A 24,969-nucleotide genomic window follows, 5' to 3' on the forward strand; every position below is an offset into this window, starting at 1 on the left:
CTAGCAAGATGAAGTCTCTTAAAGGGTAGGCAGCAAGGAGAAGCTGAGCGGGCAAAGAGAAAAAAGCTATCTTTATGCAGAGTGGAGGCCCTTGAGTGGTTCAGAGTAAGGCCGGGAAGACACAAATCACAATAAATTTTGTCTCTGTCAGAAAAGCATTTTTATAAAGAACACAAGGACTTAATGCAGCTAATAAAGATCTTGTTTTATTTAGCTTAGGCTAAACTTTTCAAAAGATGCAACCTGCCTGCCATTCTCAAGTCACTGGTAGTGGAGGGTCTGTTCAGAGACCTTAGATAATAAATTTAGAAAGTTATTCTATAATTATAACAGCTAGATGGCCTATTTTATCTCATAAGGATAGTGGATTTGCCTGTATCCTATGCTATGGTTTTTCAAAATTTCCTTCTAGGAGTGGCTGCAAGAGGGAGCTGGCTGGAAGGGGGTTTCTGGGCCAAGAGTAACGTGGGGCTGAATAGCATTTTATGAAAAATGAAGAGAACATAATTTTCCACATCAAAGGATGGGCTGACAGAGACCAAAGTAGTGCCAAAGCCTCCCCCGTTCACTCTTCCTCTATGACTCTTGCTGCTCATGTGTGAGTTGTCTGAGACTGAGAGCTTCTCTAGCATGCGGTATGCCTCAGAAATCTTTTGTTATTTTGTTATCTTTTGGAGTTCTTTCAGTTGTGTTACTTGATGTTTTTAAAATCTCTCTGCCTATACATAACTACGATTAACAGTGGAATTTGGCTTTCTAGATACTGCACACACATATGTATCTACAAACACAGTTTAAATTTGTTTTTAAAACAAACAAAAAATGAGGTCATACTCTTTGATCTGAAATTTGCCTTTTCTACTTTACACTTTGTCATGAAGGTCCTTGTCAGAACATTTAAATACACTATATTGTTTTTAACAGCTGTTTTGCTGCATTGCATAGTGATGGCATCTTATATTCAGTAATTCCTTTATTGTTGGACATGTTAGGGATTGCCTCCAATTTTTCACTCTACAAAAATAGTGCAATGAATATTCTGGTATATATTATTTGTATGAATGTGTTTTAGTATTTGTGTACAATTGATTTCTAAAGTTGTAATTTCTGGATTAAAGAGTGTGCTTTTGAAATTTTTTTTTAATGTTTTTAAGTCCATGTTTGCAGTACATAATGATTACATTCATTGTGAGGAGCTGGTTCATATATGCAACACGTCTCAATTCTCCTGCCCTCCCTCCCTTTCCTTCCATCCCTTGGCTTCCTTACCATTTACAAATGCTGCCACTATACCCTGTGGCCTAAAAAACACACCTTTACCCCTAAAGGCATGGGTTCTAGTCAGATTTTGCTGCTACCTGATTGTGTATTTTGGGCAAATTGTTTGGTTTCTACTTTGTGAAATGAGGTAAGTGGGACCAGAGGTGATCTCAGAGCTTCAGTGTCCCAAGAATCTTTGTTTACAGATTGATGTCGCTCAATTTCAGAGAATTATTTAGGGCTGTTTGAAACCAACATGAAAAATCTGCTCTTTAAAAGACTGTTCAGAACAGAGCTAATTTAAGATCCTTCTGATTTAGCTTTGATTAGTAAACAAATTCATTAACCTCCTGGAAGATTCTTTTGAGACTTTCAAGCTGTGAGTTTTTCTTTAAGAGTTTTTAAAAAGCTGACAGCCACTCCTGAGCAAACTTCCATTTAGGCCAGATTGTGTTTACTTTGTCCAATTCAAATCAGTTTGATGGCCATGTGTTTATTCATGCTCCTAAAGTTCCTCAGTACTTGGACAGGGCACATTTGGTCTGTTGGCCAATGAATAGATTTGGTTTTAATCAAGCTCCAAGTCAGATGTAGCACTCATGTGATAGTGATCGTTTATTTAAAGGCTATGTTTTGCTCACTAAACCTTGTAAAAATCAGATACATAAATAAAATGAAGAGGTTCAGAGAGATGTTGATTTGGTTTCTTTTAACCTTCTGCTTCATGAAGGCGCAGGGCCAAAAGCAGAGTAAGGTAAGATAGTAGTAATTTTACTCTTTAGTGTACTTAGCAGAACAAGTCTGCAGCTGGCTGGGACTGTCGGCTATAAAATACCATAATCCCTTCCTATCCATGGAAAATATAATCCAAGACCCTAAGTGAATGCCTAAAACCACAGATATTACTGAATCCCATATATGGTATGCTTTTTCCTATGCATGCATACCTATGGCAATGTTGTTTAATTCACAAATCAGGTACAGTAGGAGATTAACAACAAATAACAAATAGTAGAGTGAATGACAATCGAGTATCATTATTCTTGCACTTTGGGGATATTATTAAATAAATAAGGGTTATTAAACATAAACCCTGAGATACCACAACAGTCAGCCTGGTAAGCAAACTGGCTTCTATAGTATACTAGTAGCAGGCAGATGGTATACATGGCGTGGATACTCCTGACGAAGAGATGGTTCAGATGCTGGGTGGGAAGTGGGACAGCATGGAACTTCATCAGGCTACTCAGAATGCGGTGCAGAGTTATTTCCTAACATTTTTGTTTGACACTTTGGACTGAAGTTGAGCTCCTATAATTGAAATTGTGGAACTGTGAGTGAGGGGAGACCGCTGTGTATTATTCAGCAGCTCCTAAGAGGCCCTCAAGGAAACAGTCCTTGTTTAACACAGCAAAGTACACGTTTGAATCCATTCAAACCAGTACAGGTATGGTCAATGTTTTCTCTTTTTTTTTTATCTATAGTGTATTCTTAGGCCTCCTACATTAAACATTATTTGCCAGTAATTTTGTGTGCCTAGTTAGCTAAAGGAATAAAATTTGGTGTAAGAATTTTGATCTCTCTGGGATGTGTGATCGTAACCAAGGTGACTATATCTCACAAATGATTTATTATTCCTTATAGTTAAGGTGCCAAAGAGTCGTATTAATTTGATCTTTTAAATAAATTGGAATGAGTTAAAAATGATCTCTATCTGAGCATGACTCCTGCTGTTTGCGTCCTGAGGGGGAGAGAAAGGAGTGGCCGTTCTCTTCCAGCCTTCGCCTGCCTCCGGGTCTTTGCTTAGACCGTTCTCTCCACCTGATCAACTCTTCTCACCTCTGCCTCCAGTCCTCCCTTTGGCTCTCGGCCTCCTGCCACCTCCTTAGACAAGCCTTCCTTGGCCATCCTACCTAACAGAGAGTCTCTTTCTTTATTCTTTATCTCAGTCTCTTGTTTCCTTTATAGATCATGTACATTTGTTTTTATTATTTTTCTGCATCTATAGTTAACTTTTTAGAATTTTAAGTTCTATTGAGCTGTAACATACCATATAATTTACTCATTTCAAGTGTACAAGTGTGGTTTAGTATACCCCCAGATATATGTAACCTTCACTAATTTTAGACAGTTTTCATCATTATGAAAAGAAATGTTCCCTTTGGTTATTACTCCCCCATACCTCCTCCACCTCCCCAGCCTTATACAACCATGAATCTTTTTTTTGCCTTTGTATATTTTCCTTTCACATGAGTGGACTCATAAAGGACTTTTATGTCTGGCTTCTTTAATTTAGCTTGTTTTCAAGGATCATCTGTGCTGTAACATGCATCAGAACTTTACTCCTTTTTTGGCTGAATAATAGCCCATTGTATGGGTATACCACATTTTTATATCCATTTGTCCATTGATGAACATTTGGGTTGCTGCCATCCTTTGGCTATTATTAATAATGCTGACAAGTTTGTGTATGGACATATATTTCCTTTTCTCTTGATTATATACTTAAGAGTAGATTCACTGGGTTGCTTGCATATATTTGATTGTGTCCTCCATTAGATTATCAACTTCAAAAGAGTCAGGACCACATTTAATTGGTCACTATTATAGTCCCAATACCTGAAATTGTGCCTCAGACATAAGAGGTGCTCCATCAGTACTTGGTGACATTGTGACTCAACTAAGACACCTTGTGCTTGCCAGGCATTAGAAACATGCTAGATGTGTATATAAGACATGACCTGAAAGAGGTACTGTGCCAGAAATGTCAACTGCAGTGCTGACATCCACATACTTTATAAGGGAACTAGTCCTGCTACAACCCTGCCAGGTTCATACTACGTAACTTACCTCCCCAACAGCAAAACTCCAGCTTTGAATTGTAACAGATTAGCCCAAGAGTGCACAACCAGCTCAATGTGGCCTCTTTAGAGACTGGTCAGTGTCTTTTGAGATACAGCAAAAAGGTCTGGCCAAACTAGGGACTCCGAAGTCTAGAAGATTCTTGTTTTTATACTCTTGAATTTAATAATTTAAATATATAATTACCAGGTGAGAAAAAGCAGGATCAGTTTAGAGGTCATGAGATAGAGGGAAGTTGGTCAAATGATGATGGTGTGAGTGAGTGAAAGTTATAGGAACCAGAAGAATGAGAAAGCAGAATCTAGAAGATAAAAATGTATATATGAAGGAAGGAAGATGACTAAGGCAGTGAGAGGAAGGTCTCAGTCAAGGTGTGGGATAAACTAAAGGACAAGCTTATACACTCCTCAGATGCCGAACAATGTAAGACTTTTCCTCCACAAGGCCTGGTTGTTTTAGCATTTTGTGGATGTCTTTGAAGTTGTGGCTTTGTGATGGAAACTTCTTTGTTTGCATTCTCAAATTTATTCTTACGGAGCACTTCGTCTCACAAAAGCCTACCCTATCACTGAGGCAGCTTGAGCATTTGTGTCTTGCAAATAGAAAAGCTAATTTAAATACCTTAATTAATGACCACACTTTACAGAAGATGAAATCAAGGCTCAAGGTCATGTTTTAGTACATGAAGGCACTGGAATTGGGGTTCCAGGTTAATCTGACTCCAAGGCCCAAGCTTTTTACTCTATACCATGCATTCAGATGTATTTTCTGACCCATTCAGGTGTTTAACTTTCATTATGGTAGCAAAATGCTCTCATTAGCTAAGTGAGCCATCTGGGAACTATGCATTCATCTATATTAATGAATTTCTTCTCTAAAATAAACAACTTTTATATTAATGTATAGCTAACTCCTGCTTTCTCCTTGTTGACCGTGATGAAGAACTGATTTGTATAATATTTGTAGCATACGTTCAGCTTCACTATCCTCATCCATTCACTTCACCCTGGAATTAAAGTCAAATGAGAGATAACACACCTTCTTCAGTGACCTGCAAATGAAATACTCTTGGCAACATAGGTTAATTACAATTTGTGGCTTTTTTTCTCTTTGTTACTAATTTTCTTCTCTTATTTCATTTCTTCTGGGTTCTTACTAAAGAAAGAAGTTCTGATATAGGGCACTGTTAGTGGAAAAAGGAAGCTTGGCACCTTCCATGAAATGATACACCTTAAAGAGAAAAGAGTTCAAAGTAATGCTCAGGGAGTCCAGCACATGGGCAATGGTCTACAAGTTGTAAATAGCACTTTCTGAATGGTGTAATATTTTACACATGTTACTGCACCGCTAAGTTTCTAAATAACAGAGTTTTGTTACAGTGAGAGATCTGCAGGCATCTCAAAGATGGAGATGAATTTTTTCAAAGGGATTACACACACACAATACACACACAGTATATATGCACATTCAAAGTACTTGTAGAAATGCTGGCAGTTTCTGTCCAGATCAAAAACAGCAAATTGATGCCCTGGAATTTTACTTTTGAATTATTTTGCCAACATTGAAAAACTGAAAAGTTTTATATACAAATTCAGATTGTTGTGTTATTGAAAAATTGCAGTTCTGGCACTGCTGGGCCTACATTCTCCCATAATTATTGCTTATCCGAATCCTTTAGATATTAAAGCTATAATAAGGGAGCACTACAAATACCTCTTCATACACACATTCAACAACTTAGATAAGTGGGCTAATTCCTTAAAAAATAAATTATCAACAATCACCCAAGCTGAGATAGATAATTTGAATATTTCTAAGACTTAAGGAAATAGAACCCTAGTTTAAAGGCTTCCACAAAAAGAAACTTCCAAATACAGATAGATGTCCTGGTGAATTATTTCAAACATTAAAACATTATATATAATCACTTCCAGAAACTAGAAGAGGTTAGAATACTTCCCAAGTGATTTTATGAGACCAGCAGTACCTGATACTCAAGCCAGATACAGATAGTATAAGAAAATGAAAATACAGAATAATATGCATACCAAAAATGGATATAAAAATCCTTAAGAAAATATTAACATAATAAATTCAGATATATAAAGAAGAAATATCTGTGGGATTTATCCTGGAAATGTGAGGCTAGCCTAATATTTTAAAAAATCAAACAAAATAGTCTACTTTATAAGGAATTTATAAAAAATGCTACATGATCATTTCAACTGAGACAAAATCATTTGACAAAATTCAATGTTATTCAAACTAGGAATACAAAATAACTTCTTTAACCTAATAAAGGGAACATACAAAAAAAAGCTATAGCTAATCATATATAGTGGTAAAAGACTAAGTGCTTTCCTTGTAAGATCAGAAATGAGCAAGGATGTCCATTCTTGCCATTACTATTCAACTTTATACTAGGATTATTCAACAAATCCTAGCTGTATTAGTCACTTTCTTGTCATGTGGGCAAAATGCCTAAGACTCACAACTTAAAGGAGGAGGAGTTTATTTTGACTCACAGTTTCAGTAGAGTTAGTCCCTGGTCAGCTGGCTCCAGGGCAGAATGGCATGGTGGAAGGGCCTGGTTGAGGAAAGCTGCTTATAACATGGTGGCCAGGAAGCAGAGAGAGGAGAGGAGCTGGGAACAAAAATATATCCTTCCAGGTCATGTCCATAGTGACCTGCCTTTTCCAACTAGCCCCCAACTCTCAAGAGCACATTGAGCTATGAACTTATCACTGGATTAATCTGATGATGAGTATAGCTCCCACATGATTCAGTCACCATCTCTGAAACACAAGACTTTGGGGGGACACTTTAGATCTAAGCCATAACACTAGCCAGTGTAGTAAGGCAAGAAAAAATAATTGAAAGACATACTGAGTGGAAAGGTAAAAATAAAATGGTCCCAATCCATAAGTGACATGCTTATCTACATAGAAAATCTTAATCCACTAAAAACCTCCTAGAACTGATAAAGAAAGTTCAGAATATGCAAAGTTGATATGCAAAAGTAAATTTTGGTTCTATATACTACCAGTGTTCACTTGGAAACTGAAATGAAAAAAGTGATCTTATTTACAATTGCTTAAAAAAATGAATTTAGCTGTACATTTAATAAAATATGTACATTTTCTGTACCCTAAAACTACAAAACATTAATGACAAAAATCAATATCTACATGGAAGGATATACCATGTCTATGCATTGGAAAACTGAACATAATAAAGATGTCATTTATCTTGAAATACTTCCACAGATTTAATGAAATTAAAAATTTTGGGGGCCGGGGATTTAGCTCAGTGCTTTCGCCGCCTGCTGTGCAAGCACAAGGACCTGAGTTTGATCCCTGGTACCAAAAAAAAAAATTTTTTTTTACAGGATTTTGGTAGATTTAGACAAACTGATTCTAAAATTAATATTGAAAGGCAACAAACTAGAATAGGTAAAACCATTTTGAAAAAGAAGAAAGCTACAGAAATCATGCTTTCTGATTAGCAGAAAGCAATGTGCTATTGACGACAGGATAGACATACAGATCAGTGAAATAAAATAGAGTTCAGAAGTAGACCCAAATAAATATGGAGAATCGGTTTTTGACAGTGATGCTGAAGCAGTTCCGTCATGTTTGATGTTTTCCTCATATTGAAAGAGTAAGAATAGTGACTCTATTAAAATGTGCAAAACATTTGAACAGACACTTCACCAGATGTATGGATGCAAATAAGCACATGAAAAGATGTTCAACACCAGTAACCCGTGAGAGGTGCAAATCAAACATACTACACAATAATTCAAGGAGCTAAAATAAAGTATACCGTTAATACCAAGTGCTGATGAGGTTATCCCTCATCTGGGGCTCTCCCAGTGTTGGTGGGAATGCAAATGGGACATAAGGCACCTGTCAGTTAAACAGATACTTATATATGACCCTGTAGTTCTATGCCTATATGTATACCTTAGAGAATTAAAATCTTACATTCACATGACATCTATACACAAATATTTATAACAGCCTTGTTTATAATAGCCCCAAAACTGGAAATAGCCCAAACTCATTTAACAGATGAATGAGTGAACAAACTGTGATAGATCCATACAATGGAAAAAAACTCTACAATATCACACAACCAATGATACACACAAGTGAGATGAATCTCAAGGGATTTTACTGACTGAAAAGAAGCTGACTCAAATATCACATACTATATGAATTCATCTGTGTACTCAGAAAGTCAGAGCTATAGAAATAAAACAGAGCAGTGCTAGGGATGAGGACAGACATGACCACACGAGAGAGTTTCTGGAGGTAAAGGAAATGCTCTGTATCCTGGTTGTGATGCTAGATGCATGAATATACATGTGTTAAAACTCATAAAATAGAACACACCAAAACCTTAATTTCAGTGTAGGTTAATAAAAAAAAAAATACATTTTTAAAGCTTGCTTCTCAATGCTAATGTGCTTTCCGGGCTGTGTACCACTTCTCTGGGCTGCTCCCGATGACAGACCTCTTTAACAACAGGTGTGGAACTCTTCCCAAAATTAAAACTTATTTTAAAGTATCCCAGTAAATACACAGTAACCTGCAGCATAAGATAGGCAGTGGTTTCAAAGCAAGAGGAGTAAAGAGTCTGAAAGTTTGTCATGCTACCAAGTTAAACAGAAAACACAAATATTTGTGTAGCTTTGTAAAAAAAGAGCAATATGGGTTTTGGCAGAAAGGCCACTTAATGACGCTTGTATCTTTAAAATAGACGACACTTGCTCCCATTATGTGGAAATTGCATACAGATGTATTATATATCAGAGACCGTGGTGGTGTCCTAGGGAGAACAAAATTAAAGATAAAACCCAGACTAACAAGGAGGATAATCTGTCTACTTGTGCAGATGTGGCAGAGCCCAATAGGTTTTTTTGGCACTGGATCTTGAGGAGATTGCATGCACTACTTGGAAGAGTCATTTGGATCACTTTGCAGTTGTAGGTTCATGATTATTTCTATTTTCAGCTGCACAAATAGAATCTTAAGGCTTTTAGTTTAGGGATGATGTGCTTTGGGATCAAAGGCCAGACAACACATGACCAGAGTGGTAGTATTGAGGGGACTGGGTTTTCTAGAACTGCCTCACCTATCCAAATGCAAAGTATTTATCCCGACTTCACTTTCCATCAGATTTGATCAAATGTGTGCACATTTAGGGTTATTGGGTGAGGAGGCAGAGGTCAAAGAGATTTCTTGGGATGCAAGTAATAAGACCAATTTTCGTTTAGTTGAAGGAAGTGCGATGGAAGGATAAGGAATAAATCTCAAAACCAGTGGAAAAGTTGATCTCAAAAACCAAAAGAAGGGCCAGGGATTTGGCTCAGTGGTTCCACCACCTGCGTCAAAAGTGCAAGGTCCTGAGTTCGATCCCCTCAACAAAACAAAACAAACCAAAAGAACAGGAATCATATATGGGTAGTCTCTTCAGAGAATTACCTTCCAAATAAAGGAGGAAACTTTCTTTCATTTTCACTTCACTAAGATTCAGCATTTGCTCTGTCTCGTGTGAGTCACATGGCCACTCTTTGACCACGTGGGGGGTCAGAGGCGGAGGAGATCACCTGCAGTGACACAGCAGGCAAGAGAGAAGTTTCATAAAAGTAAACCGACTGTTTCCTCAGGCAGGGTTGGGTATTGGAGAGGCAGGAACTATAGCTTCCAGATCACCATGGTGGCCAAGTTAGTAATTTAAACTAAACAACACCCCGTAGAGTGTTTGGATAGGTATGAGTGAGGTGCAGCAAGGTCTGGGCCAGGTGCTGGGTATTATAATAGAACAATAACCTGGCTCAGAATTCCCACCAGGCTCTGTCATAAGCCGGCAATAAGACCCAAAGGGAACTCAGCTTCTTTGCCTGGACCTCTATTTTTTTCTCATTGAAAGATAGAAGAGGCTAGATTGGCTGTTCCCTAAGACTCCTGCTATTGTTTTGATATGTTTTAAGAGTGTTCCTCAGGCAAAGGGGAAGGAAGTGGGAGGGCTAGGGGAAAGGATAGAGGGGAATGGGATTAATATGAGAAAATGGAAAAATAAGAACAAAATCTTTGTAAATAGGGAGGACTGGAGGGGTTGAAGGGAGGGCTGGGCAAGGGTGAAAAATAAGAACCAAGAGAGACTATGTAAAGGTGCAAATTTCCAATGATGAATGTCATTATATTGTATACCTAAAATGTGCCAATGATTAGAATGAATAATCGATAATGCAAAATAGGAAGAAAAGGTCCAAAGGGGTAGGGGTAGTGGGAGGGGCAGGGGAAAGGAAAGAAGGGAAAGGAAAAATGCTGAGAAATGGAAAAAATGGAAATAAAGTCTTTGTAAATAGGGAAGGGTGGAGGGGGTGAAGGGAGGGCTAGGAATGGGGAAAAAATAAGAACCAAGATGCATTATGTAAAGGTACAATTCCCAATGAGAAATGTAATTGTGTTGTATACCTACAATGTACCAATAAAAGAATTTAATACAAAAAAAAAAAAAGAGTGTCCCTCAAAGAATTATGTGCTGGAAGCCTGGTCCACAGCTAAGTTGCTAGGTTTCCCAGGTTGGGCTTGAACTTGTGATCATCCTGCCCCAGTCTCCCGGAGTGCTAAGATTACAGGCCTGTGCCACCATGCTTGGCCATAATGCTTTAAAAAGCTATTCACATTCACATCAAGAAGCTTCTTGGATACATGCAGTTTGCAAGTGCTGAAGAAATTTGTATTCTGTGTTTCAAATGTCCCAAGCTTTCTCTGTTCACTAGCTTATAAATACACCATTAAAATGTAGAGTGGATGTGAAAGGATTCCTTGACATTTTGAGGGCAGAAGAGAAGAATTTGGTCATTTGGCACATATACTTTAAATTAATTCAGAATCCTGACCAAATGAAAGTGAATTATCACAAGGGTGAAGATAGTTTAAATAATGACATAACTTATACTTGGTTACATCCAGGAAACCCATTTATGTATTATATAAAAATAATAGTTATTTAAAAAATGACAATCCTAGGAAGACATTACCAGTGTTTGAAATAACTGTGGGTATTGTATGATTTATAATGCACAAAGTACTATCCTATATGTTCTAATTGTTATAACTCCTTATTTTTATTGGTTCCAGTCTTACAATAGAAATTGGATGTGACTACTTGATGTCTAACTCCTAACAACAAAGTTGAGGCCCTTTAGAAATAAGAACTCATGTGTAGTGGACTGGACCTTTGTCTTTTTTCTGTATTCTGTTTAAAATAAAATTGTTCCTTCTTTTTAGATGCTTAGTAGGCTGTGTAGATGCTACATATATCTGTGTGTGCCCACGTGAGTCTCTGTGTTTGTCTATATGTGTATGTGCATGTACTTCTTTGTGTGATCAGCATATATGGTGAATGGTGCTGCCCAATACCACCCAAAGGAAAGGCAGGGATCTTTAATACCAGAAACAGTGCCTCGAACCTTAGGAACAGTGTGTGACAAGTTCCAACTTGTTCGGTGCAGTCCATCAGTTGTGAGCTATGGTTGAGAGGAGGTGGGTTTTAAAGTGTGCCTTAAATTATAGATCACACAAACAGTGCATTTCACTGGAGCTGTGTGATCATGCCGCTTCGGATTTCAGCTTTTTAAAGATGTTTCATGATGGAAGCTGAACCTTGGGTCTATGGTTATGATCCTGAGACCAAGTTTCAGAGTTCTCAGTGGAAATGACCCAGTTCTCCTCCTGCATCAGTCAAGATCCAACACCAAGGTGATGGTGATTGTGTTTCTTTAAAAATTAATTTTATTGATACATTTCAGGTATACAATATAATAACATTCATCATTGGAAATTTGTACCTTTACATAATCCATCTTGGTTCTTATTTTTTCCCCATTCCCCTGCCCTCCCTTTAACCCCTCCACCCATCCCTATTTACAAAGACTTTGTTTCCATTTTTAACCTTGATGTAATTGTGTGAACTGGGTGTGTACCCAGAAACACTACAGTGAATTATGAATCTTATAAGGGCTTATTAGAGTGTTTGAGAAATGAGGTGCATAGTATGGCCTGAGAAATGAGCCAGTGGCTTCAATCTCCTTCATGACAATGCTCCATGTCACACATTGCCAGTAGGGCAATTTCTGTCAAATACATAAAAATATTACAATGTGTCCTCATCCATCTTATCAGATCTGGCATGGAGTGTGACTTCTGGCTTTCTCCCAAAGTCAAAATGACTGTGAAAAATAAATGTTTTGAATCAGTTCAGGACATTGAGGCAACCACAACAGCACAACTAAAGACACTCACAAAAGAGGACTTCCAGAACTGCTTCAGAAAGTGGCAAGAATGGTGGGAGAAGTGTGTTTAAGGTGAGGGGGGAGCAAGTTGAGGGGGGTTAATGTCAATGTGTATTTTATGGTAATGCATTTTAAAAAATTTTTTGCTATATTTTTGGTTTTTCGATCATGCCCTGTGTGTGTGTGTGTGTGTGTGTGTGTGTGTGTGTGTAATGAGAAAATAAAGATAAGGTTAGGAAAGGGATACATTTAAGAAGAATAAAGCCCAAACATTTTTATTCTTGCTTTTTCACTTACTCTAGTACCTGGGGGGACCTCTGCCTATTCTTTGGTTTCATGAAGTGTTGATATTCAAGAGAGGAACAAGTGTTTATTCTTCACAGTGTTTTAAAAAAACAACTCAGCAAGTACGCATTCTGTTCCACTTGGTCTTGTAAGTCCCTTGCCAGCAAGATGAGCTTTATATCTTCTCTCTGGTAAAACATCCTCACATCTCCTGATCGTCATTCCTCTACTCCTTTGTTTCATAAATTAGATGGGAGGATGCCATTACAATACTTGACCATATAAGGGGGAAGAGAGGCCCAGCTGTGGCTCAGCTTTGCCCTCATGTCAGAACTGTATATATGCTGGAGGCCTTTTAAGGAAACTTGGTGCGTGCAGAGAAGGCATCCCCAGGCAGTCCATCTATTTTCTTTTCTTTTCTTTTTTTTTCCATCCATTTTCTTTGCTACTGCACAGTTGGTGTCTGCAAGCTCTGTGCGATTTTGAAGCATAAATCACTGGGGGTTGCTGGCTCCAAGCTGGAGGGAGGACAGTCTCAGAGATCACACTAACTGCTAGTTGCAGTCTACGTCTTAGTTTTCACTAGAAACTTATTTCCCAGCTTGACTTTCTGACTTTTAGTGAAAACTTCACGAATTCTACTCCCTGACCTGGGCATTCTCTGTTAAGGATTATGCTGGCTGCAACAAGGTGACCTCTGAGGTCTCAAGTCCAGGAACAGCTGCTTTGAACTGCAGAACTTTCTCTTCCTGGCTTTGAGAGCTTGGAAGAGTCACGTGACCTCTCTGAGAGTCAGTGTTCTCAACTAAAAATAGGAAGGATAAATGTGATAAAGTATATTCAAAGTAACTAGCACAGTACTAAGCACATAGTAAATGCTTAATGAACACTAGTTGCTAATATAATTGCTTATTACTGCCACAAGAGAGCTAGTTTTATCTTTGTGGCAAGCATTTCCTGTAACTCCACTGTTACAATCTAGCACAATTTTTATAAACAGATTTTCTTTAAATGCAAAACACATCCAGAAATATTCTTAGAGTCCCTGAAGAATGTCTTGGCATAATGCACTACAGAGAAGGAGAACAGGCAGGATAGGGCCTGAATTCCCACCGGCTACTTAGCAGCTTATGACATGGGATAGGACAAACTAATTTCTTGGTACCTTAATTGTATAATCTGATGTTGATAGTTGTTTAAATCCAGGCATTGTGGTTGCTAAGGGCAAAAACAAATCTAGTTATATAAAGGACAAAGAAATAGTTTGTAACAAACCTGCCGAGATTTCACTGAAATAAACTGTGGTTTCATGAGATGAGGAAGATGGAAGAGAACAAGGGGCCTCAAAGAGAGGAGCTGCTTCTGCTGGTAGGCAGACAGATTGCCTCCTCTACCTGTATTTAATCCTAGACTTGCTTCCATCTTTGAAATCCACCTGTGAGCACATTCCCCAGTAAACCAAGGTCCTGCAGGATAGGCCAAAATGACAGAAATGTGACACGTGTTCTGGGACAGGTACAGCAGCTGTGAGACTGCCCGGGGACCAGGTAGCTGGGTCATCCAGGCCAAGTGGTTGTTTGAGGGGTGCATAGGGAAGCCTGGGTGTGGCTTTCTGGGAGACCCACACACCTCATGCAGGGGCCTGTTACCACCCTGAGGTTTTCATCCAGCCCCAGAAGCCTTCACTGATAACCTGCACTGGTCAGAAGGAGACCTACCTTTCTTTTTCAGTTGAGTCAGGGGTTCTGAAGTTCTTTTTCTGTTCCAGGCATACCTCACTTCCATCAGCCATGACTTTTGCTACTGCGGTCTTTCTCAAAGCACGTGAGACTCCGTGGATTAGAATCTCCCTGCCCTGGGATTTCTGAACAGCTTTCTTAGATCTACAGTTCATCCACTGGAATGTAGCTTAGGGGTCATTGTTTAATCAGTAGACATCCTTCAAGCACCTGTTCAGAGCCAGGCCCTGTGCTCAGAGTTGATGTTCAGAGAAATAGCCCCTCTCGTGCAGCTGCTGGAGATGCACAAATGCCACAGAGCTGAACGGAGTTATGACTGGGAGCTCCGTGGTGCTGGGGGACATCCAGAAGGGGCATTGTGGTGGGGATGCTCGGGTTGCCTGGAGGAAACTCAGGCAGGCCCTTCTCCCATACTCGGTGTCTCTGTCCTGCCAGGCTTCTGTGATGAAGCACCGCAGACTAAGTGGCTTACAGAAAACAGAAATGTATTCCTTACCTTTCTAGAGGCAGTGAAGCCCAAATCAAGGTGCTGGCAGATTCAGCGTGCGGTGAAGGAAGGTCTGCTTCCATTCGCAGATGGCCACTCTTCTAAGTGTCCTCACATGGCAGAGGGATGAAGCAGCCCTGCGGGTCCTCTTTCATAATGGCACGAGTCCCATTCCCGAGGGGCTCTAATCATGACCTAGTCACCTCCTAAAGCCCCACCTCCATCATAAAGGGGGGCTAGGATTTACCAAGTGAATTTTGGGACCGTCCAGACCTCCATCCTAAAGCAGTGAGGGCTGTGGAGGAGCTTCCTGGGACCTGAGACTTAATGGATAATGAAGAGTCAGCATGGTGAAATGAGGATGTGGTATTACTGAATTATGAACGGTAAAAAGCATGTCTTTCTGAGAATTGCAACACTTTGGAGTCATTCATTGGAAGTTCAAATTGGGGAGCATTTCTTCAAAGGTTGATAGACTCTTCTCTTCAATGCCACATTCCACTATGGGAGCCCTCTGCTGGGATTGTCAACATCAGACTCTTTTAGCTGTCACGGCACCTCATGGGGATGCAGGGAGCCCAGTTAGTGTGGCTGGTGAGTGGGTCAAAGTCACATCCTGGTCCCACAGGTCACCATCTCTCAAATACACTGCTCCCATTGGCCCCATTTCCTTGCAGGCTGTCACTAAGTGTTGGTCACTTTTCTGTGAAGCCCTCACGATTCACCCTTTCCCTAGTCACAATGAAGGTTTCCCTGGTCAAATCATAGCTGTGTTTCAGATTGTACTGTATGTCATAACCTCTACCCATCTCACCCTTCATCTGTGTCTCACAGATATGCAGATATATGCACCCAAGTCCACAAAGGTAGGGAAAGAAATGGAATCAGGATTTGAAACCAGATTTTTGTTTTGTTTTGTGGTTTGTTCGTATGGTACTGGGGATGGAATCTAGGGCCTTGTGCATGCAGAGCAAGTGCTTAACTATTGAGGCACACCCCCCGGGCCTTGAGGTCAGGCTTTTGCCCCCAAGAAGCCCAAGCTCCTGTCACTGTGCTGCACACCTCCTCAAGGATTAGGTGGGAGAGCAGCACAGAAGGAAAACCAGCTCCTCTGAGCAGCACGTGTTATTGAGTCCTCTTTTTAGATGCACAAGCTGAGGCTAACAGAGGGTAGTGACTAGTCTCAGAGGAAACCAGGATTAATAGCATTACAGCTGGACTTTGAATCTGGGCTGTAGATTTCAAAGCCAGAGAGATACAGTATGGGAGTGTGGAGGCTGGAAAGGACAGTTGCTCTTCCCACATTTATGGACACTAAGGTGAGGATATGAGCTTGCCAGGCTTGACTAGCATACTCCATATTCTCATATGTTAGGTTCTTGTGGAAGCACCTATGCTTAACACACAATAAACAAATAGCCTCTGAAGATTTCTTATGCATTGTGCAATATGTACATCAAAATTCAGATGCTAAAATTATGAATAGATATATACTATTGCATAGGTTATTTGATCACTGTTATTTGCATGTATGGTAGTCTCCAGTTTCAGTTACCCATGGCCATCCATGGTCCAAAATTATTAAATGAAAAATTGCACAAATAAACAATTCATGTTTTAAAGTGTGCATTGTTTTGAGTAGTGTGATAAAATCTCATGCCTTCTGTCTGTGTCCTGCCTAGAATGTAAATCATCCCTTTTCCATGCTATAGACTACCTTCCCATTTGTTACTTATTACTCATCTCAGTTATCAGATCGACCATAGGAGTATCACAGTGTGTGTATTCAAGCAACCCTTATTTTACTGAATAATGTCCTCAAAGCACAAGAGTATGATGCTTAATTGCTACAGTTCTATTTTATTCTTAGATTTGATTACTCAATTTTTATAGTTGATTGTTCAATCTTGATTGTTAAAATTTTTATTAGTTATTGTTATTCTCTATTATACCTAATGTATAAATTAAACTTTATCATAGGTATGTATACACAGGGAAAGACATAATACACTGTGTATAGGGTTTGGTACTTTCTGAGGTTTCAAGTATCTTCTGGGGGGTCTTTAGACATAGCTTCTGGATAAGAGGGTAGAGAGAATACTGTAGTTTATCTTAACTCAGTTTCTATAAATTTCCTAGGCAGGAGACCCTCCAGAAATAAGAAATGCTGCTTTTTGTAACATTCTAACTAAGCTCTACTAAGGGTGTCCCAGCAGAGAGGCCTGAGATTTGCCTCTTTTTTTGGTACCGGGGATTAAACTCAGGACATTGCACTTGCAAGGTAGGCACAGTGCCACTGAGCTAAATTCCCAGCCCTAATACATATTTTAAAAAATATTCTCACCTAGTTCTTCCAGCCATGCTGTGAGGCAGGTGGAGGAATCGTTTTTATGTATGTATGTATGTATAGAATTTGGTTGGTTGTTTTTTTCAGACAGGGTCTTACTATGTAGTTTAGGCTGGCCTTGAACTCACTATGTAGCCCAGGCTGCCTTCAAACTTGAGGCGATCCCCCTGCCTCCGCCTTCTGAGTGCCGGGATTACAGGCGTGCATCACCACACCTCCTTCCTCCCTCTCCGTTTAATGTGGGAGTGGAGACTGTTGTGATAGTCTCACTAAATTGCCCAGCTGGCCTCAAATTTAAGTTTTACTTTCTGCTTATTTGTTTTGTGTTTTTGAGACAGGGTCTGGTTATGTAGTTCAGGCTGGCCTTACACTCACAGGGATCCTTCTAGTCTCCCAAATGCTAGGATTACAGGCATGTGCCACCATGCCTGGCTGAACTGGTGATCCTCCTGCCTCAGAGTCCTAAATAGCTGGGATTACAAGCATGCACCACTATGCCTGGCTGTGCCATGTTTCTTTAAATGCAATATGGCTTTTCTTGGTGCTAGCCTAAAAGGGATACCGTCCCGTCCCATAAAAGACTGTTGCGTTCCTTCTCATTGTATGCCTCATTCCACTTTTCCCTGTGCGTTCCATCCTTTTCCTCCTGTTTCAGCTTTTGTGAATGCCACTTGCAGGACCTGTATCTCTATGTCTACTCTCCTGTGACTGAGGGTGGCTCTTGGCCCTTTCATTATCTGTAACTAAATCTATATTCTCTTTCTGATGGATGTTCTTCTTGTGCTGTATCTTTCCGTTTCTCGTTCCATCACTTCATTTTTTTTGGTCCTCTTTCCTGTTCTGCCTGTGTCTCAACTGTCCCTTGTGCAGAAACGAAATGTGGTCCTGAGCAAAATAACTTTCATTTCAGAAGAGGACTTCATTTTCTTTGTTAGGATGTGTGATGTAGATGAATGGATGGAGACCTCCAACTTCTCTTTCGGTTCTGGAACTCAATATGAAGGTATCTGTATGTGAATCTCAATTGTTTTTCTTTTAGAAGCATTTTCCTGGTGCATATTGCTAATTCCTAAGGGAAGGCAGCAAGGACTTGTAACCACTTGTCACTCTGGAAAAACTGGAGCTAGTGACCAGGACATCTGGCTCTTTCTGCCTTCGCCTCACCCGCCCCACTGGCCCGGGAGAGGGGGAGGCGTCCGCGGTGACTGAACAGAAGCCCCGAACGCCTCGGACCTTCCCGGCATGGCCGGGCCTCGCCGCCACTCTCGCACGCCTGGTGCAGGGCGCGGCGTCCGCGCACCCGGGACCAACTCGTGCCCCCCAAGCTCCGCCGAGACCCCGCCCCGCCCGGCCGGCCCGCGCCTATCGCGGCCGCAGCGCCTGGTCACGCGGGGCAGAGAGCGGCGGAGGGCTCGGGGCAGCACCCTGCCGGGCCGGGCCGGGCCGAGGCCAGATTTGCCTTTGTAATTCGCTCCTCAGGTGATTGTTATTTAGAAAGTGTGTGAGGCCTTGGCTTCTTCCCAGAAGCCCAATGGTTAAGTACCACCAGTTTCCCCATCTAGGAATGTTTCCCAGTTTAACAAAAAGAGGGAAAGCTTGTCCAGGCTTGTGTTCTGGGAGAGGGGTTGACGGCCACCATCTGGAGATGCTATGTATATGTCATCTTACTGTAAGTTTAACAAAGGCTTACATCATATGAAGTCAGTTTGCCCCTTTATTTGGGTTGGATATGTACATTTGGTTTTACGAAGAAAAAAAAAAAACCTGTCCTATTTCATCCGGCTAGAAAATATGTCACAAAGGAATGATCATTTCTTCTTCTGACCCTTGGAACATTGTTCTGAACTTTTTGAGAAACTCAGTCAATATCTCAGTGCTAGGTTGGAGTGCAAGCCTCCATGTATCTGTATCTGATATTCCGACTTCCAGATGGGCATAATTAAAACTGCACTGGATATTGGCAGAGGAAGTGAGTTCTGGCTGAGATGATTTTGGAATGGAATGTTCAGAAATAAGTTTGTAGGGCCTTCTCGAAATAAGTGTAGGCTATGCAGATGTTGTGGGGATCGTGGAGGACAGGATGCAGCATTGTCCCTGAAAGTTGCACACGAGATAACCTAAGGTTCTTACAAGAGTTACACCCTCTGCCTTCCCCTCACATACATACTCAACCCCCAATCCCTGCTCATACACCAGAACGTTTATCCCTCATTGGCATAGAATGCAACATGATGTTGCTTTAATATTAAATTTAGTATTCAAGGAATCATTGGAACACTTGAAAATAATTTGTAGGGCACATTTTCTCATTTTGAAAGGATTCTCAAGTGTGCATGGGGGATGAGAGATCATCGCCAATAGTTAATTAAATGAGACTTGGAGGCTAATCATTTCAAAAGCAAAATTATAAAAATCCTTTCAAGATGCTTTTGGAGGATTTTTATGTGAAATATTGATATATTTTCGTATGTTTTGTACAATTTGAACCAGACACACACAGATATACAGAAAACTCAGTGCTTTTATGCAAGGCACATGGTTGGAAAAAAAATGAAACGTGCCATTCAAAGTTGTATCTTTAATAGTTGAAAAACAGCAAAAGGCGTTTTGGTCTACTCTCAGTTGTATGACTATCCTGGGAATGTAGTCCATTCTGTATACCAGCTGTGTTGTGAAGGAATTTGAGGGCCCTTGTCTCTGCTTTGCTTGAATTCATATGAGGCCAAAGAATAGCTTCTGCATGCAGTTGCACAGTATTTGTACTGTGTAAGGGCACTACATACCAGGAGGTCAGTATTCACATGAAGGACATCCTACATTTCAGTATTTATTATGATAATATTTTAGCAGATAGCATGAATGTGTCCAGTTCTTAGGAACTCAGCATGCCGGAGTACTTTTGGATAGCTGGAAATAATTGCTTCTTGAAGAAGCATGTGTTTGCTTTCTATTAATATAACAAATGCCCAAGATAATCACCTTACAAGGAGGAAAGATTGCTTTTGGCTCACAGTATCTGAGGGGCAGTCCATGGTGGTTTGACCCTGTTGCTTTGGCCATGTCACTGGGACAGTGTCAGCACAGTACAGCATGGCAGGAGCATGGGATGGAGGAGGCTTGTTCACCTCATTGTGGTCAGGTAGCAGAAGAGAGAGAAGGATCAGGGTCCTAATGTCCTCTTCAATTTCCTTTCACTGGGTCCCACCTCCTAAAGATTTCTCTCCGAAAGATTCTGCAGCCATAGGTCATGGACCAAGCCATTAACATATGGGCCTTGGAGACATTCAAGATCCAAACTGTAGCTAAGGGGTAGGTTGAGCACAGGGCTCAGCTTGGGGATGGTGGCCTGCCACAGAGAACATTGCCTTCATGCTTCATCCATCTTTTATATCTCTTCTCTGCAGACCGTGGGATCTTGACCTATGGGGACCTCTTCACCTGCACACACAACTCTACCCCTGTGGCAGGTCTTAGAGCCAGAGGCCGTGATATCTTGTATTTGCTCTTTTGGACTTGTCCCCTCAGGTGACTTGCTGTTTTCTGAAAGTCAGTTCTTAAAGTAAATGCTGGTATAGGGTTTGGGGCACGCTCAGTGGTAGAGTGCTTACCTAGCATGCATGAGGCCCTGAGTTCAGCCTGTAGTGCTGCAAGCAACAATAATACTGAAACAAAACCCACTTCCCTTGGTCTGAGGTTTCTCTTAAGCTTGCATGCACCTGCACATGGAAAGGAACCACACAATCAACAATGCCTTGTCTACATTTCCAGAGAAGAGGGACAGGGCTGTTGTGGCTTTCTTATTTCCCCAGAGAGCATCTGCTACACCAATTAAGCTCAAGAACTGTGTGTTCTTGCCAACATGTTTGATTTCTGTTCCCCAGAGGTGACTAGGTCCTCTGAGAGATGATCTGTCTTAGTTGCAGCTGGCAGGGTCACCCAGACTGCACGCAGATGCTTTTCCTATCTTCTTCCTCCTCTCCTACCACTTCCCTGGGCATTGAACCCCAGAGCCAAATAGGGGAAAGAGAACATAGGTCACTAAGATTCTGAGAACCTTACTATCAGCCACATTGCTGGCAGTGTGGCCTGCATGGGCTCACCAGGAGGGCCCTAAGGCTGGGCTACCCTTCCCTGCTGAGCTCAGAGCTTCTTGCAATTCACAAGAAGGGCATCTCTGCTTCCTGGAATTCCCTTCTAGCTTCTTTTTCAAACTTCTTGGGAAATTCAACCACCATCACTTTATTTTGTCCTAAACTTTCAGTCATCGCATACATTTGCTCTCAGTGGTATTTTAAGGATTAAGTTCATGAATTTAAATCATGTTGCACACCCATATAGGATGAGTCCATGTTCTAATGAGTTCCGTGATACTCGCATGAGTTGAAAATATGTCTTTAAGCATTTAATCTGTGCCAGGCAGAGTCCTTGACCTTGGGGGCCTCCCAGACGGGAGAGGGGATCAGCTGTCACAATATCTAATGCAGCATACTGTGCTGAGTTGCTACGAACTGGGGTTTGTTGGGGCAGCATGGAGAAAGGACTGGCCAGATTCACCTGGAGAGTAAGAAGGTGGCCTGAGTCCAGTGCGAGGTAGATGATGAGTGTGCTGTTATCTTCCATTTGTCCCAGTGGTCCCATCTGCATCCTTCTCCCAGCCCTCTGGCCTGCATGATGGCTTCCATGGACTAATACTATGTTCCCCTTCTCTCCAAGTTGTAGTTGAGTTTGGATAGCTGGGAGCACTGCAGATAATCTGAGGGAGGAGAATTCAGTTGGGTATTTATTTCTCTCCCTACAGGATTTCCATGGGTTAGCAATATGCTTCTCCAAAAGGTCATGGCCTTTGTCAGGCAGCCATTCACATAGCTGTTTCAGGATTCCAATAATGGATCTGAGGATGGGGAACTGGCAGCCCTGATGGTGCTTGCCTGGAGATGCTGGTTGATCCATTGATCTTTTCCTTTCCTCTGTACGCACATGCTAAATAGTTGCTATATTGAATACTATTCACATTATTCAAATGGACTATAACATCTCCTCTTGTTGGGACTTCACTTGGACAAAGCATATCTCCAGCTACATGAATCACACATGTATAGATCTGAAGTTGCCTGGTGGTTGAAGGAGGCTTCACTTGAAGAGCAGCATGTTGGTGGCAGAAGAGAGTGGGAGACAGGAAGCAGCAAAGGGAGAGGTAATGGTACTTTGAACTATTGCCGATGTCCATGGAGTGCTCTGGGACTTGAGGGCTTTCCCTGACATCATCCCACTTGGTCCTCAGTGAGTAAGGAGATAGATTGTTATTCCATTTTTCCGGTGAAAGAGCTGGGTTTCTTGAGGTTAAGTAACTTGGATAAGATCACACAGCAAGGAAGGGCTGGACTTGGATGGAGACTCAGAGTCCCTCCTCTCTCCTTGCTGAGGGGTTTGGACTTGATTGGAGATGTGTGTTTACCTGCCCTTTCTGTCCACTCAGTTTATCTTCTGCTGTAAAACTGATTTCCTGCAAACAGGTATCAACTTTTTCAATATCTCCTTTCCCATAACTATGAGTCATTAACCTGAAATGTTTTTTAAAAGATAAAGAGCAGAGTTAATGTGGCATAATCTTTCCTTATGCTTGCTGATAAAATTAAACCCAATTCTGAAGGCCATCCTGGGAAGGTAAGTGTGATGTTGAATGTGGCACCTTTCAGGTGGAGTGGCTGCCTGAAAACCCCTGATATGCACTCATTTTCTCAGCCCTTGTACACATAGCTGCCTGGTGAATTGATCTGGTTTCCAGGGGAACAGCTTGACCTAAGGGTCATTCATTAGGGATGCAGCTCAGAGTTCCGTGATGAAAGGCAATGTCAGGCGACATGAGTTATTCATTGATCACACTCCAAAGCCAGCACAGACAGCTACCACTCACATTCCTGGAGGGAAGTTCAAGGAACTTGTAGGTTTGCATGTGGCCCTGTTCAGTGCATTGCTTCCTCTAAACTGGAGAGTTTGGGTCCTGAGGGATCTTCAGGCTCCTTAATTTGAAGAAACAGGGACTCCCTAAAGAGAGATGAAAGTCTCAGGAAAGATATGCAGCACTGACGCGCTCTTCTTTGTAATGTTGGTAGACAGATTAGCAGGAGAAAAGGGAAAGGAGGTATATGGTACACAGAATAGAAACTCTATCTCTTAATTACAAAAAAAAAAAGAAGAATGAAGGAAGAATGGGTGAGTTCTATCTATGCAAGTGAAAAGCACTAAGAATCCTAGGAAAAGTCCAGGCTAAGTAATTACGGCTGGCTACATCTAGTGTGCATTTTCTTGTCTTCTGCCTTGAGAGTCACAGCTATGGGATAGAGGGGATCTTCCAAGTTCCTCTCTGGCTCTGCTGGCATTAGTGAGTCCTGCTTGCTTCTCTGAGCCAGATATGTTAGACCAGATGGTGCTTCTTCCTTTAGTCTCATTAATTTTTTAGAGTTGCACATATCTGAAGCCTGTTATTTGAGAGGGGGAGTGATGATATCCCACTAGATTTTCAGCTTGAGCTATTAAGTGAGAAACAGGAATCAGAATAGCAAGGTTCTAACATAATGTTGCATGACAAAGTACACAATTATTTTTTTGTGTGTGGCTCTTTTGCATTCTATGTTTTGGTGCCCTTGAAATATGGCTATTTATTTGCTACTATGAATAAACTAAAGCTTGTTTATTCCTCTACTTATGGATCATGAGGGTGCTTCTGATTTTGTTTTATTTCTCTTTCACAGATAGTGCCGTTGTTGAACTACACTTTATTGTAGACGTGCATAAAGTTTCTCTAGGACAGATACCGAGGTGGGCTTGCTAGTTCATAGGACATGATCATGTCTATTAAAAATTATCAAAGAACTATAAAGTGAGTGTACCAATTCACAGTCCTGCTGCTAGTGTTGTGGTTTCTGTTTTCCTTTGACACTCCTAACAACACTTGATACTATTGGATTTTTTTCTTTTTTCTTTTTCTTTCCTTCCTCCCTCCTCCCTCCCTCCCTCCTTCCTTCTCTCCCTCCCTCCCTCCCTTTTCCCTCCCTCTCTCTTTCATTTTTGCTAGTGGAATGAGTATGATGTTATATTTGGCTGTTGTTTTGTTTTCATATCCTTGATTTAATGTATATTTTCAGATTGGCTGAACTGTCTTCCTAATCTGTGAATTGCTTAGACCATTTGTGTTTTTCTTACTGGTTTACATGACTTTATTTAAGTTGGCTTTGAGACCTGCAGTTGTATACATTTCAGGTATCTTCTCAGTCTGTGAGTTACCTCTTTTTAAGTGTCTTTGACAAGTGGAAATTTTTAATGTAAATAAATTTATCAATTTTTCCTTTTACATAGACCCAACCTTAGAGAATATTCTATCCATTCTTCTTTTTTTTCCCCCTCAACATCTTCCCAGAGTCTACCCAGGGGAATAGATTGCTAATACTCGTTCATACTTTTTTTAGGCAAAAAAAGGTTAAAATTAATGATTCTAGGTCAAAGTGGGCTCAGAGCTCAGGGGACTGACACTGAGATTCCCCAAGTCCCTGCTGAGACTGACTCCTGTGAAACGCCAGGACAAGAACCAGATGTTTGCTCCAGGAAAACTGATCCTTCCATGATGTTTCAGTGTGTACTTCTCCTTCACAGAGCTACTCTGTTACCCATAAAATGGTGAGGC

General features: G+C 40.9%; 1 protein-coding gene across 1 annotated transcript in view; it reads left to right on the plus strand.

Moving 5' to 3' along the window:
- The window catches only part of Pgm5 (phosphoglucomutase 5), a 196,676-nt gene that overhangs the window by 77,193 nt on the left and 94,514 nt on the right, over positions 1-24,969 (plus strand). The gene's annotated exons all lie outside the window — the stretch shown is intronic.

Source organism: Heterocephalus glaber, unplaced genomic scaffold (genome assembly GCF_053883595.1).
Source record: "Heterocephalus glaber isolate CG9 unplaced genomic scaffold, H.glaber_assembly_v1.0 deba00001481, whole genome shotgun sequence".
In the NCBI taxonomy this organism is placed as follows: domain Eukaryota; kingdom Metazoa; phylum Chordata; class Mammalia; order Rodentia; family Bathyergidae; genus Heterocephalus; species Heterocephalus glaber.